The sequence below is a fragment of the Lethenteron reissneri genome, chromosome 57, assembly GCF_015708825.2.
Source record: "Lethenteron reissneri isolate LAM-NWPU_2019-01 chromosome 57, ASM1570882v1, whole genome shotgun sequence".
In the NCBI taxonomy this organism is placed as follows: domain Eukaryota; kingdom Metazoa; phylum Chordata; class Hyperoartia; order Petromyzontiformes; family Petromyzontidae; genus Lethenteron; species Lethenteron reissneri.
In genome coordinates, this window is record NC_083835.1 from 7332101 (window position 1) to 7347100 (window position 15000).

The following is a 15000-nucleotide window of genomic DNA, read 5'->3' on the forward strand; positions in this document are numbered from 1 at the left end:
CACACCCACCCCCACCCACTCACCCGCACCCCCCCCCACCCACTCACCCACTCACCCACACCCACCCCCACCCACTCACCCACTCACCCACACCCACCCCCACCCACTCACCCACTCACCCACACCCCCACCCACTCATCCGCACCCCCCCCCCACCCACTCACACACACCCCCCCCCACCCACACCCCCCCTCCCACCCACTCACCCGCACCCCCCCCCACCCACTCACCCACACCCCCCCACCCACTCACCCCCACCCACCTACCCACACCCACACCCCCACTCACCCACACCCCCCCATCCACTCACCCACACCCCCCCCACCCACTCACCCACACCCCCCCCCACCCACTCACCCACACCCCCCAACCCACTTACCCAGACCCCCCCCCACCCACTCACCCACACCCACACCCCCCCACCCACCCACACCCACACCCCCACTCACCCACACCCCCCCACCCACCCACACCCCCCCCCACCCACTCACCCACACCCCCCCCACCCACCCACACCCCCCCCACCCACTCACCCACACCCCCCCCCACCCACTCACCCACACCCCCCCACCCACTCACCCACCCACACACAGACACACATTCATCCCCCACACGCTCAGCAAAAGCATCCAAACTTGGCAGCCGCTGCCCATAGCACATGAGGGAGGGAGGGGGGGGGGGTTTGTGATGGCTTCTGAGCGGCATTGCCAGGAAGGGGTTTGGTTCACAATGGCCAAACCGGTGCTATCCTGCCCGTAAACACGGATCCACTCTCACACGCAAAAGACAAAGATCCCCCACGTAGCCTTCAACAGACTGCTGGGGCAAGTGCTGTTAGTAGCGAGGTGCGAGCAACTATTTAGGCCGGCACGGCACACGAGGGGGTGGGTGGCCAGCACCACGCCCGGTCGCCTTTGTCTCCCCAGTGGCGATGTTTACTACACACCGCACCAGGTACTCATTTGAGGCTGAGTCGACCTATGGGGAGGCCCAGGACCGGTTCAGATAATCGTCACTGGTGTTGGCCATGAGTGGGAATCGAACTCGGGTCGCCAGGTTCGTAGTGCAGCGTAGCGCTAACCACCACACTACCACCTTAACAGACTGCTCGGGCAAGTATGGTTAGTAGCGAGCACCTATTAAGGTTGCCAAGACATTTAAACTCACGCACGCATTCACACACGATTAATTTACAGTACATACGTATGTACACACACTGTGTGTGCATACTTGCACACATACACAATCACGCACTCACCCAGTCACTCACTCCCTTACTCACTCACCCACCCAACCACTCACTCGTTCACTCACTTACCCACACACTCACCCATTGCCTCATTCGCTCACTCACTTACTCACCTCACCCACCAATATAACCACCCACTCCCGAAAACCAGCCACTCACCCACTTATTCCCTTATTCACTCACTCGCGCAACACTCACTCACCAACTGCTCCGTTTGCTCACTCATTTACTCACTCGCCCACCCATATAACCACCCACTCACTCACCCAACCACTCACTCACCCACCCACTCACTCCCTTATTCACTCACCCAACCACTCACTCATTCACCTACTTGCCCACACATCCCTCACTCGCCTACTGCCCCATTCGGTCACTCACTCGCCAACCCAAATCTACCACCCACTCACTCACCCAACCACTCACTCACCCACCCACTCACTCCAACATTCACTCACCCAACCACTCACTCATTCACTCACTCGCCCACACATCCCTCACTCACCTACTGCCCCATTCGGTCACTCACTCGCCAACCCAAATCTACCACCCACTCACTCACCCAACCACTCACTCACCCACCCACTCACTCCAACATTCACTCACCCAACCACTCACTCATTCACTCACTCGCCCACACATCCCTCACTCACCTACTGCCCCATTTGCTCACTCACTCGCCAACCCAAATCTACCACCCACTCACTCACCCAACCACTCACTCACCCACCCACTCACTCCAACATTCACTCACCCAACCACTCACTCATTCACTCACTCGCCCACACATCCCTCACTCACCTACTGCCCCATTTGCTCACTCACTCGCCAACCCAAATCTACCACCCACTCACTCACCCAACCACTCACTCACCCACCCACTCACTCCACTATTCACTCACCCAACCACTCACTCATTCACCTACTCGCCCACACATCCCTCACTCACCCACTGCCCCATTCGCTCACTCACTCGCCAAACCAAATCTACCACCCACTCACTCACCCAACCACTCACTCACCCACCCACTCACTCCACTATTCACTCACCCAACCACTCACTCATTCACCTACTCGCCCACACATCCCTCACTCACCCACTGCCCCATTCGTTCACTCACTCGCCAACCCAAATCTACCACCCACTCACTCACCCAACCACTCACTCACCCACCCACTCACTCCCTTATTCACTCACCCAACCACTCACTCACCCACCCACTCACTCCCTTATTCACTCACCCAACCACTCACTCATTCACCTACTTGCCCACACATCCCTCACTCGCCTACTGCCCCATTCGGTCACTCACTCGCCAACCCAAATCTACCACCCACTCACTCACCCAACCACTCACTCACCCACCCACTCACTCCAACATTCACTCACCCAACCACTCACTCATTCACTCACTCGCCCACACATCCCTCACTCACCTACTGCCCCATTTGCTCACTCACTCGCCAACCCAAATCTACCACCCACTCACTCACCCAACCACTCACTCACCCACCCACTCACTCCACTATTCACTCACCCAACCACTCACTCATTCACCTACTCGCCCACACATCCCTCACTCACCCACTGCCCCATTCGCTCACTCACTCGCCAAACCAAATCTACCATCCACTCACTCACCCAACCACTCACTCACCCACCCACTCACTCCACTATTCACTCACCCAACCACTCACTCATTCACCTACTCGCCCACACATCCCTCACTCACCCACTGCCCCATTCGTTCACTCACTCGCCAACCCAAATCTACCACCCACTCACTCACCCAACCACTCACTCACCCACCCACTCACTCCCTTATTCACTCACCCAACCACTCACTCATTCACTCACTCGCCCACACATCCCTCACTCACCTACTGCCCCATTCGCTCACTCACTCGCCAACCCAAATCTACCACCCACTCACTCACCCAACCACTCACTCACCCACCCACTCACTCCACTATTCACTCACCCAACCACTCACTCATTCACCTACTCGCCCACACATCCCTCACTCACCCACTGCCCCATTCGCTCACTCACTCGCCAAACCAAATCTACCACCCACTCACTCACCCAACCACTCACTCACCCACCCACTCACTCCACTATTCACTCACCCAACCACTCACTCATTCACCTACTCGCCCACACATCCCTCACTCACCCACTGCCCCATTCGTTCACTCACTCGCCAACCCAAATCTACCACCCACTCACTCACCCAACCACTCACTCACCCACCCACTCACTCCCTTATTCACTCACCCAACCACTCACTCATTCACCTACTTGCCCACACATCCCTCACTCACCTACTGCCCCATTCGCTCACTCACTCGTCAACCCAAATCTACCACCCACTCACTCACCCAACCACTCACTCACCCACCCACTCACTCCACTATTCACTCACCCAACCACTCACTCATTCACCTACTCGCCCACACATCCCTCACTCACCCACTGCCCCATTCGCTCACTCACTCGCCAAACCAAATCTACCACCCACTCACTCACCCAACCACTCACTCACCCACCCACTCACTCCACTATTCACTCACCCAACCACTCACTCATTCACCTACTCGCCCACACATCCCTCACTCACCCACTGCCCCATTCGCTCACTCACTCGCCAACCCAAATCTACCACCCACTCACTCACCCAACCACTCACTCACCCACCCACTCACTCCACTATTCACTCACCCAACCACTCACTCATTCACCTACTCGCCCACACATCCCTCACTCACCCACTGCCCCATTCGTTCACTCACTCGCCAACCCAAATCTACCACCCACTCACTCACCCAACCACTCACTCACCCACCCACTCACTCCCTTATTCACTCACCCAACCACTCACTCATTCACTCACTCGCCCACACATCCCTCACTCACCCACTGCCCCATTCGCTCACTCACTCGCCAACCCAAATCTACCACCCACTCACTCACTCACCCAACCACTCACTCACCCACCCACTCACTCCCTTATTCACTCACCCAACCACTCACTCATTCACCTACTTGCCCACACATCCCTCACTCACCTACTGCCCCATTCGCTCACTCACTCGTCAACCCAAATCTACCACCCACTCACTCACCCAACCACTCACTCACCCACCCACTCACTCCCTTATTCACTCACCCAACCACTCACTCACCCAACCACTCACTCACTCACTCCACTATTCACTCACCCAACCACTCACTCGCCCACACATCCCTCACCCACTGCCCCATTCGCTCACTCACTCGCCAACCCAAATCTACCACCCACTCACTCATCCAACCACTCACTCACCCATCCACTCACTCCCTTATTCACTCACCCAACCACTGACTCATTCACCTACATGCCCACACATCCCTCACTCACCCACTGCCCCATTCGCTCACCCACTCACTCAACCAAATCACCCACCCCATCCACTCACTCAATCACCCGCTGACTCAGCCCACCCCCACGTCCCGGTTGCATATCAGGACGGGCTGGTTGCCAAAGGCCAACTCCGTAGCCGATTGTCCCGCCCTGCCTACTGGGCAGCCTCTGCAGGAATGAGCTGCATCTGTCTGGAGGGAGGCGGGGATGGGGGAGGGATTGGGCGGGAAGGATTGGGGAGGGAGGGAGGGATGAAGGTGCTGCTACTGCTGCCTTCAGAGTTTGTGAGCCGTGGTGGTGGTGGTGGGGATGGCGGTGGTGGTGGCAGCGGTGGTGGCGTTGGTGATGGCGGTGGTGGTGGCAGCGGTGGTGGCAGCGGTAGTGGTGGTGGTGATGGCGGTGGTGGCGGCATCGGTGGTGGTGGTGCCGGCGGTGATAGCGGTGGTGATGGCGGTGGTGGCGGCATTGGTGGTGGTGGCAGCGGTGGTGGTGGCGTTGGTGATGGTGGCGGTGGCAGCGGCGGTGGTGGTGATGATGCTGGTGGCAGCATTGGTGGTGGCGGCGGTGGTGGTGGTGGCGGCGGTGGTAGCAGCGATGCACCAGCAAACAAACTCGTCACGTTCAGTGTCACAAACAACAACAACCACAGCAGCAGCAGCAGCAGCGCAGCTGCGTGCCTGCAGCCTGCGGCGTTCTCTTCCGCCGTTGCCTGCTCTGCCGTACGTCAGCACTTTGACGTCGACGATCTGGCTCTAAAACTAAAACTACTCTTTTATTGTACCAGGTGTAAGTCCCTACTGAGCTATGGAGCTCTTTTCAGAAGCGACCCAGACTATCGCAAATGACATCTCAACGAAGTGGATTTATCATCATCATCACCATCACGTAGAAATGTACAATAGCAGCAGCACAATACGCTAAACGCCGTGACGTTCATTCTAAATGTGGAGGGAAAAACCGGAGGACCCGGTGAAAAATTCCACGCGACCACCGTGGGGAGAGAGACACGCAAACTTCAAATACACAGCAGCAGGCGTCAGGGTCGGGGATCGAACCCACGGCCTCCTGCACACCAGGCGAGGTAGTCAACATCTCCTAGCCACCGTGATGATGATGAGAGAGAGACACTCAAACTCCAAATATACAGCAGCAGGCGTCAGGGGTCGGGGATCGAACCCATGACCTCTTGTACACCAGGCGAGGTAGTTAACATCTCCTAGCCACCGTGATGATGAGAGAGAGAGACACACACCGCAAACTCCAAATATACAGCAGCAGGCGTCAGGGTCGGGTATCGAACCCACGGACCTCCTGCATACCTGCCGAGGTAGTCAACATCTCCTAGCCACCGTGATGATGATGAGAGAGACACGCAAACTCCAAATATACAGCAGCAGGCGTCAGGGTCGGGGATAGAACCCACGGCCTCCTGCACACCAGGCAAGGTAGTCAACATCTTCTAGCCACTGTGATGATGATGAGAAAGAGACACTCAAACTCCAAATATACAGCAGCAGCAGGCGTCAGGGTCGGGGATCGAACCCACGACCTCCTGCAAACCAGGCGAGGTAGTTAACATCTCCTAGCCACCGTGATGATGATGAGAGAGAGACACGCAAACTCCAAATATACAGCAGCAGGCGTCAGGGTCGGGATCGAACCCACTACCTCCTGCACACCAGGCGAGGTAGTCAACATCTCCTAGCCACCGTGATGATGATGAGAGAGAGAGACACGCAAACTCCAACTATACAGCAGCAGGCGTCAGGGGTCGGGGATCGAACCCACGGCCTCCTGTACACCAGGCGAGGCAGTTAACATCTCCTAGCCACCGTGATGATGATGAGAGAGACACGCAAACTCAAAATATACAGCAGCAGGCGTCAGGGTCGGGTATCAAACCCACGACCTGCATACCTTGCGAGGTAGTCAACATCTCCTAGCCACCGTGATGATGATGAGAGAGAGATACGCAAACTCAAAATATACAACAGCAGGCGTCAGGGTCGGGGATCGAACCCACGGCCTCCTGCACACCAGGCGAGGTAGTCAACATCTCCTAGCCACCGTGATGATGATGATGAGAGACACGCAAACTCCAAATATACAGCAGCAGGCGTCATGGTCGGGGATCGAACCCACGACCTCCTGCACACCAGGCGAGGTAGTTAACATCTCGTTACCGTGGCTCTGTGCTGATGCAGCACGGATCCCCTTTACAAACTAGCCGGCGAACTGCCGAAAAAATGAACCCGTAAAAACAAAGTTTTTCACTATAAATCCTTTATATGCGTGGCATCGGGGCGGCTAGAGTCCTCTCGTCCTCTGGCTTGAGATGGCTGCCACCTATGGGTCAGATGATTGTCTGCCACCATTAAGCAATTGGTAATTAAATATTTAAAAAATGTTCCCTAAACAGTGTAAAATTTGGGAATTTTTTTTTCACGACAATAAATTGTCACGCACAACGAGTCTGTGTGCAAAATGTCAGCTCGATTGGATCACGGGAAGTGGGTTAAAAACGACCGAAAGATTTGCACGGTCCTAAGCAAGCAAGCACGCAAGCAAGCGAACTTAATATAAAGGATTTTAAAAAATGCACACCGACGGATCGACACGACTGATTAATGAAAAAGGGAATAAATAAAATAGGTGACCTTTCGGGCAACGGACGCCTTCTTTCAAGTGATGTGAAGAGGGCCACTGAAGAAGGACCATTGCCTGAAACGTCGCCCATTGCTTATTTATTTTCCTTCCAAGGCTACACACACACGGTGGTGTTATTGACGAACGCGTTGAGTTGTTGTTGTTGTCGGTGGTGCTCGTGCGCAAACGACAACAGCAGATGACTTGGATTATGAGTGGCGGCGCAGCGGTTAGCGCTGCACTGCGCTACCAACCCTGCGACCGGTGACGATTTTCTGAACCGGTCTTGGGGCTCCCCTAGGTCGGCTCAGCGAAAAAACGAGTACCCGGTGCCACGTGTAAACATTGCCACTGGGGAGACAAAGGCGGCCGGGCGTGGTGCTGGCCACCCCACCCCCTCGTGTGCCGTGCCGGCCTTCACAGGTGCTGCTACTCGCTAACAGCACTTGCCCCTACAGTCTGTTGAGGCTACACGGGGGATCTTTGCGGTGGAGTGGCAGCACGCTTGTGATACGAACCTGGCGACTCGAGTTCGATTCCCGCTCATGGCCAAAATCGGAACCGTTCCTGGGCCCTCACCTAGGTCGACTCGACCTTTAAAGAGTGCCTGGATGCAGTGTGTAATACATCGCCACTTGGGGAGACAAAGGCGGCCGGGCGTGGTGCTGGCCACCCCACCCCCTCGTGTGCCGTGCCGGCCTTCATAGGCGCTGCTACTCACTAGCAGCACTTGCCCCTACAGTCTGTTTAGGCTACAGGGGGGATCTTTATCTTTGCTGTTGTTAGTGTGTGTGAGCGCGTGTGTGCGCGTGTGTGTGTGGTTATGGCACTGCCCCAGGGTGAACGTTCTATTTGTGGGGAACAGAACACCAAGCGTGGCTTTAACTCAGAACTACAGCACCTGATTCAACCATCCCCACCGTCTACCCACACACACCACCACACACCCACCCACACACACACCATACAATCCACACACACACACCACACGCACCCCCAAGCTACTCGCTGTGTAACCCACACACACACACAATACACACATCCAGCCGCACACCATACAACCCACACACCATACAATCCACACACACACCACCACACACCCACACACACACCATACAATCCACACACACACCACCACACACCCACACACACACCATACAATCCACACACACACCACCACACACCCACACACACACCATACAATCCACACACACACCACCACACACCCACACACACACCATACAATCCACACACACACCACACACCCACACACACACCATACAATCCACACACACACAGCTACTCGCTGTGTAACCCACACACACAATACACACATCCAGCCGCACACCATACAACCCACACACCACACAATCACACGTGTAACCCACACACACACACCCAACCGCACTCCATACAACCCGCACACACACCGCATACAACACAACTATACACAGTCCACACACACACCACACATACCCAGAGTACACAAACCCGCACACACACACACACCATACCACGCATCATCAACCACAACAAAGACAAACATCCCCCGCATAGCCTTCACAGACTCCAAGGGCAAGGGCTATTAGCGAGCACCTATGAAGGCCGGCACAGCGCACGAGGGGGTGGGTGGACAACACGTGGTTTCTCTCTGTGTTTCTCTCTGTGTTTCTCTCTGTGTTTCTCTCTGTGTTTCTCTCTGTGTTTCTCTCTGTGTTTCTCTCTGTGTTTCTCTCTGTGTTCTCTCTGTGTTTCTCTCTGTGTTTCTCTCTGTGTTTCTCTCTGTGTTTCTCTCTGTGTTTCTCTCTGTGTTTCTCTATGTCTTTCTCTATGTGTTTCTCTCTGTGTTTCTCTCTGTGTTTCTCTCTGTGTTTCTCTCTGTGTTTCTCTCTGTGTTTCTCTCTGTGTTTCTCTATGTGTTTCTCTCTGTGTTTCTCTCTGTGTTTCTCTCTGTGTTTCTCTGTGTTTCTCTCTGTGTTTCTCTCTGTTTCTCTCTGTGTTTCTCTCTGTGTTTCTCTCTGTGTTTCTCTCTGTGTTTCTCTCTGTGTTTCTCTATGTCTTTCTCTCTGTGTGCCTATGTACGTCTCTCTCTCTATGTATCTCTGTGATATCTGTCTCTACTTATATGTCTGTCTATATGTCTCTGGTTCTGTGTTTAATCTCTCTCTCCCAAATGTAGCATTCTCAGGAAGAACGTAATCAACCAGGTAGGGTGTTGACTGTTTTGTTATCCGACTCTCTGTTGTATTACATTACATTTCTAAGTATACTAGATTTGTGTTTCTATATTTAATTTATTATTTTCTCTTTACCGAAAGAACCAAAGAGTAATTCCTGCAGTCACGAAAGCTCCAAATTAAGTTTGGCCGGCTGCGTTAAAGAATTAAGTTGCGTACCTTTGAGAAGTCAGTCTAATGTCCGCGAGGTTTAAACGCCGACTGAACCCGGTCGAACAGGTGACGAATTCAATGAATTCCGTCAGCACGCGCAAAGTCAGGCTTGAAGCACATCAGCGTGATAGCCGCAGTCACGGGGGCACACGAGTGACACCTCTCCCACAGTGCCACCTCTCCCGGCAGTACTACAGCCGAAGAGACTGAACTGTGGCTCATTTGAAGGCCGATGTAGACAGATTATTATCGAGGCTTCACCCCCTACCCGCCACGTTTCAGATGCGTACATTGTCAGTAGACCCCCCCATAGGCAGGCGAACGCATTTGGGTTAACCACCCCCCTCTCCACTCCGTGCATACGTACTAAATGGATGGCCCCCTACCCCACAGACACACAGACTTATCTACCCCACAGACACACAGACTCACCTACCCCACAGACACAGAGACTCATCTACCCCACAGACACACAGACTCATCTACCCCAGACACACAGACTCATCTACCCCACAGACACACAGACTCATCTACCCCACAGACACACAGACTCACCTACCCCACAGACACAGAGACTCATCTACCCCACAGACACACAGACTCATCTACCCCAGACACACAGACTCATCTACCCCACAGACACACAGACTCATCTACCCCACAGACACACAGACTCACCTACCCCACAGACACACAGACTCACCTACCCCACAGACACAAAGACTCACCTACCCCACAGACACACAGACTTATCTACCCCACAGACACACAGACTCATCTACCCCACAGACACACAGACTCATCTACCCCACAGACACACAGACTCATCTACCCCACAGACACACAGACTCACCTACCCCACAGACACACAGACTCACCTACCCCACAGACACAGAGACTCATCTACCCCACAGACACACAGACTCACCTACCCCACAGACACAGAGACTCATCTACCCCACAGACACACAGACTCACCTACCCCACAAACACACAGACTCATCTACCCCACAGACACACAGACTTATCTACCCCACAGACACACAGACTCATCTACCCCACAGACACACAGACTTATCTACCCCACAGACACACAGACTCATCTACCCCACAGACACAGAGACTCATCTACCCCACAGACACAGAGACTCATCTACCCCACAGACACACAGACTCACCTACCCCACAGACACACAGACTTACCTACCCCACAGACACAGAGACTCATCTACCCCACAGACACAGAGACTCATCTACCCCACAGACACAGAGACTCATCTACCCCACAGACACACAGACTCACCTACCCCACAGACACAGAGACTCATCTACCCCACAGACACACAGACTCATCTACCCCACAGACACACAGACTCACCTACCCCACAGACACAGAGACTCATCTACCCCACAGACACACAGACTCACCTACCCCACAAACACACAGACTCATCTACCCCACAGACACACAGACTTATCTACCCCACAGACACACAGACTTATCTACCCCACAGACACACAGACTTATCTACCCCACAGACACACAGACTCATCTACCCCACAGACACACAGACTCATCTACCCCACAGACACACAGAGGCTCATCTACCCCACAGACACACAGACCGATCTACCCCACAGACACACAGACCCATCTACCCCACAGACACACAGACACTCATCTACCCCACAGACACACAGACTCATCTACCCCACAGACACACAGACTCACCTGTAGCTACTCCACACGGACTAACACGTGTGACTTGGTAACGTCACCGCTGCTCTCGCTCACTCAGCCGGATCACTCAGCCGGATCACTCAGCCGGATCACTCAGCCGGCCGCCGGGAGAGAGCGAGGAGGAGGGAGGAGGAGTGAGCTGGGATACGAGGGAGTGCTGAGAGCGAAGAGAGAGAGAGCTGAGCGAGGGAGGGAGAAGAAAGGAGGGGCGAGGGAGGGAGACCACCCCTTGCCACACGCCCAGATTGGCTGTCATCTACAAATACACCCCGAACCCAAGGGGAGGTGGGGAAGTAGGGGCGACACGTCCAGGGCTAGAGTTGGGGGCTAGAGTTGGGGGTTAAAGTTGGGGGTTAGAGTTAGGGCTAGAGTTAACACGAGGGTTAGAGTTGGGGGTTAGAGTTGGGGGTTAGAATTGGGGGTTAGAGTTGGGGGTTAGAGTTGGGGCTATAGTTAGAATATGTGGGTCTCTGTGTAAGCCTGTGGTTCTATGTATAAGCCTGTGGGTTTCTGTGTGAGTCTACGGGTCTCTATATTAGTCTACGGGTTTCTGTGTGAGTCTACGGGTCTCTATGCGAGTCTACGGCTCTCTGCGCGAGTCTATGGGCCTCAGTGCGAGTCTATGAGAAGCCCCGGTGTAACCGCCATGGTCTGTGCGGCTGAAAACCCGGATTTGAACCTGGGCTTTCCGAGCGGGTGGGTTACCGGCACCGCGTCTCCGGCACGGCCGATGTGAACCCTCTTGACACCGGGGTGTGTGCTTGACCTCTGAGCCAGCTGGCGTCCACGGGACCATGTGGTTGCTCCTGTTTATCTTTAATGATAAACCAATAGGGGGGAGGAGGGGGAGGGGGTGAGGAAAGAACTCCCCTCAACCGGTTTATTCGAGTGTCTGTGGGTCTCTGAGCGAATCTGTGGGTCTCTGTGCGAGTCCGTGGGTCTCTGTGCGAGTCCGTGGGTCTCTGTGCGAGTCCGTGGGTCTCTGTGCGAGTCCGTGGGTCTCTGTGCGAGTCCGTGGGTCTCTGTGCGAGTCCGTGGGTCTCCGTGCGAGTCCGTGGGTCTCCGTGCGAGTCCGTGGGTCTCCGTGCGAGTCCGTGGGTCTCCGTGCGAGTCCGTGGGTCTCCGTGCGAGTCCGTGGGTCTCCGTGCGAGTCCGTGGGTCTCTGTGCGAGTCCGTGGGTCTCTGTGCGAGTCCGTGGGTCTCTGTGCGAGTCCGTGGGTCTCTGTGCGAGTCCGTGGGTCTCTGTGCGAGTCCGTGGGTCTCTGTGCGAGTCCGTGGATCTCTGTGCGAGTCCGTGGGTCTCTGTGCGAGTCCGTGGGTCTCTGTGCGAGTCCGTGGCTCTCTGTGCGAGTCCGTGGCTCTCTGTGCGAGTCCGTGGGTCTCTGTGCGAGTCTGTGGGTCTCTGTGCGAGTCTGTGGGTCTCTGTGCGAGTCTGTGGGTCTCTGTGCGAGTCTGTGGGTCTCTGTGCGAGTCTGTGGGTCTCTGTGCGAGTCTGTGGGTCTCTGTGCGAGTCTGTGGGTCTCTGTGCGAGTCTGTGGGTCTCTGTGTGAGTCTGTGGGTCTCTGCACGAGTCTGTGGGTCTCAGTGTAAGTCTGTGGGTCTCTGTGCGAGTCTGTGGGTCTCTGTGCGAGTCTGTGGGTCTCTGTGCGAGTCTGTGGGTCTCTGTGCGAGTCTGTGGGTCTCTGTGCGAGTCTGTGGGTCTCTGTGCGAGTCTGTGGGTCTCTGTGCGAGTCTGTGGGTCTCTGTGTGAGTCTGTGGGTCTCTGCACGAGTCTGTGGGTCTCAGTGTAAGTCTGTGGGTCTCTGTGGAGTCTGTGAATCAATGCGCGCCTACAGCTCTTCGTGCGAGCCTACGGGTCTCCGTGCGAGTCTACGGGTCTGTGTGAGTCTACGGGTCTCCGTGCGAGTCTGCGGGTCTCCGTGCGAGTCTACGGGTCTCTGTGCGAATCTACGGGTCTCCGTGCGAGTCTGTTGGTCTACATATGAATAAGTGGGTCTCTGAGTCTATGGCCCTCCATGTGAGTCTATGAGAAGCCCCAGTCTAACGGCTGTGCCTGTGCGGATACGAACCCGGGCTTTCTGAGCGGGTGGGTTGCCGGCTCCGCGTCTCCGGCACGACCATTGTGAACCCTCTCGACACCCAGGTGTGTGCTTGACCTCGGAGCCACGGGACCATGTGGTTGCTCCTGTTTATCTTTAATGATAAACCAGTGGGGGAGGGGAGGGAGGGGAGGAAATGAACTCCCCTCAACCGGCTCATGCTAGAGTCTGTGGGTCTCTGAGCGAGTCGTCTGTGGGTCTCTGTGCGAGTCTGTGGGTCTCTGTGCGAGTCTGTGGGTCTCTGTGCGAGTCTGTGGGTCTCTGTGCGAGTCTGTGGGTCTCTGTGCGAGTCTGAGGGTCTCTGTGCGAGTCTGTGGGTCTCTGTGCGAGTCTGTGGGTCTCTGTGCGAGTCTGTGGGTCTCTGTGCGAGTCTTTGGGTCTCTGTGCGAGTTTGTGGGTCTCTGTGCGAGTCTTTGGGTCTCTGTGCGAGTCTGTGGGTCTCTGTGCGAGTCTGTAGATCTCTGTGCGAGTATGTGGGTCTCTGTGCGAGTCTGTGGGTCTCTGTGTGAGTCTGTGGGTCTCTGTGCGAGTCTTTGGGTCTCTGTGCGAGTCTGTGGGTCTCTGTGCGAGTCTGTAGGTCTCTGTGCGAGTCTGTGGGTCTCTGTGAGAGTCTTTGGGTCTCTGTGAGAGTCTGTGGGTCTCTGTGCGAGTCTATGGGTCTCTGTGTGAGTCTGTGGGTTCTGTGCGAGTCTGCGGGTCTCTGTGCGAGTATGTGGGTCTCTGTGCGAGTCTGTGGGTCTCTGTGCGAGTCTGTGGGTCTCTGTGCGAGTCGTCTGTGGGTCTCTGTGCGAGTCGTCTGTGGGTCTCTGTGCGAGTCGTCTGTGGGTCTCTGTGCGAGTCGTCTGTGGGTCTCTGTGCGAGTCTGTGGGTCTCTGTGCGAGTCGTCTGTGGGTCTCTGTGCGAGTCGTCTGTGGGTCTCTGAGCGAGTCGTCTGTGGGTCTCTGTGCGAGTCTGTGGGTCTGTGCCTGTCTGTGGGTCTCTGTGTGAGTAGTCTGTGGGTCTCTGTGCGAGTAGTCTGTGGGTCTCTGTGCGAGTAGTCTGTGGGTCTCTGTGCGAGTAGTCTGTGGGTCTCTGTGCGAGTAGTCTGTGGGTCTCTGTGCGAGTAGTCTGTGGGTCTCTGAGCGAGTAGTCTGTGGGTCTCTGAGCGAGTAGTCTGTGGGTCTCTGAGCGAGTAGTCTGTGGGTCTCTGAGCGAGTAGTCTGTGGGTCTCTGAGCGAGTAGTCTGTGGGTCTCTGTGCGATTTTGTGGGTCTCTGTGCGAGTCGTCTGTGGGTCTCTGTGCGAGTCTGTGGGTCTCTGAGCGAGTCTGTGGGTCTCTGTGTGAGTCTGTGGGTCTCTGTGCGAGTCGTCTGTGGGTCTCTGTGTGAGTCTGTGGGTCTCTGTGCGATGTTGTGGGTCTCTGTGCGAGTCTGTGGGTCTCTGTGCGAGTAGTCTGTGGGTCTCTGTGCGAGTAGTCTGTGGGTCTCTGTGCG

The 15000-nt window shown here is 55.4% G+C and overlaps 1 protein-coding gene across 1 annotated transcript in view; it reads right to left on the minus strand.

Annotated features, from left to right (window-relative positions):
* The window catches only part of LOC133357323 (kidney mitochondrial carrier protein 1-like), a 48989-nt gene that overhangs the window by 16104 nt on the left and 17885 nt on the right, over nucleotides 1-15000 (minus strand).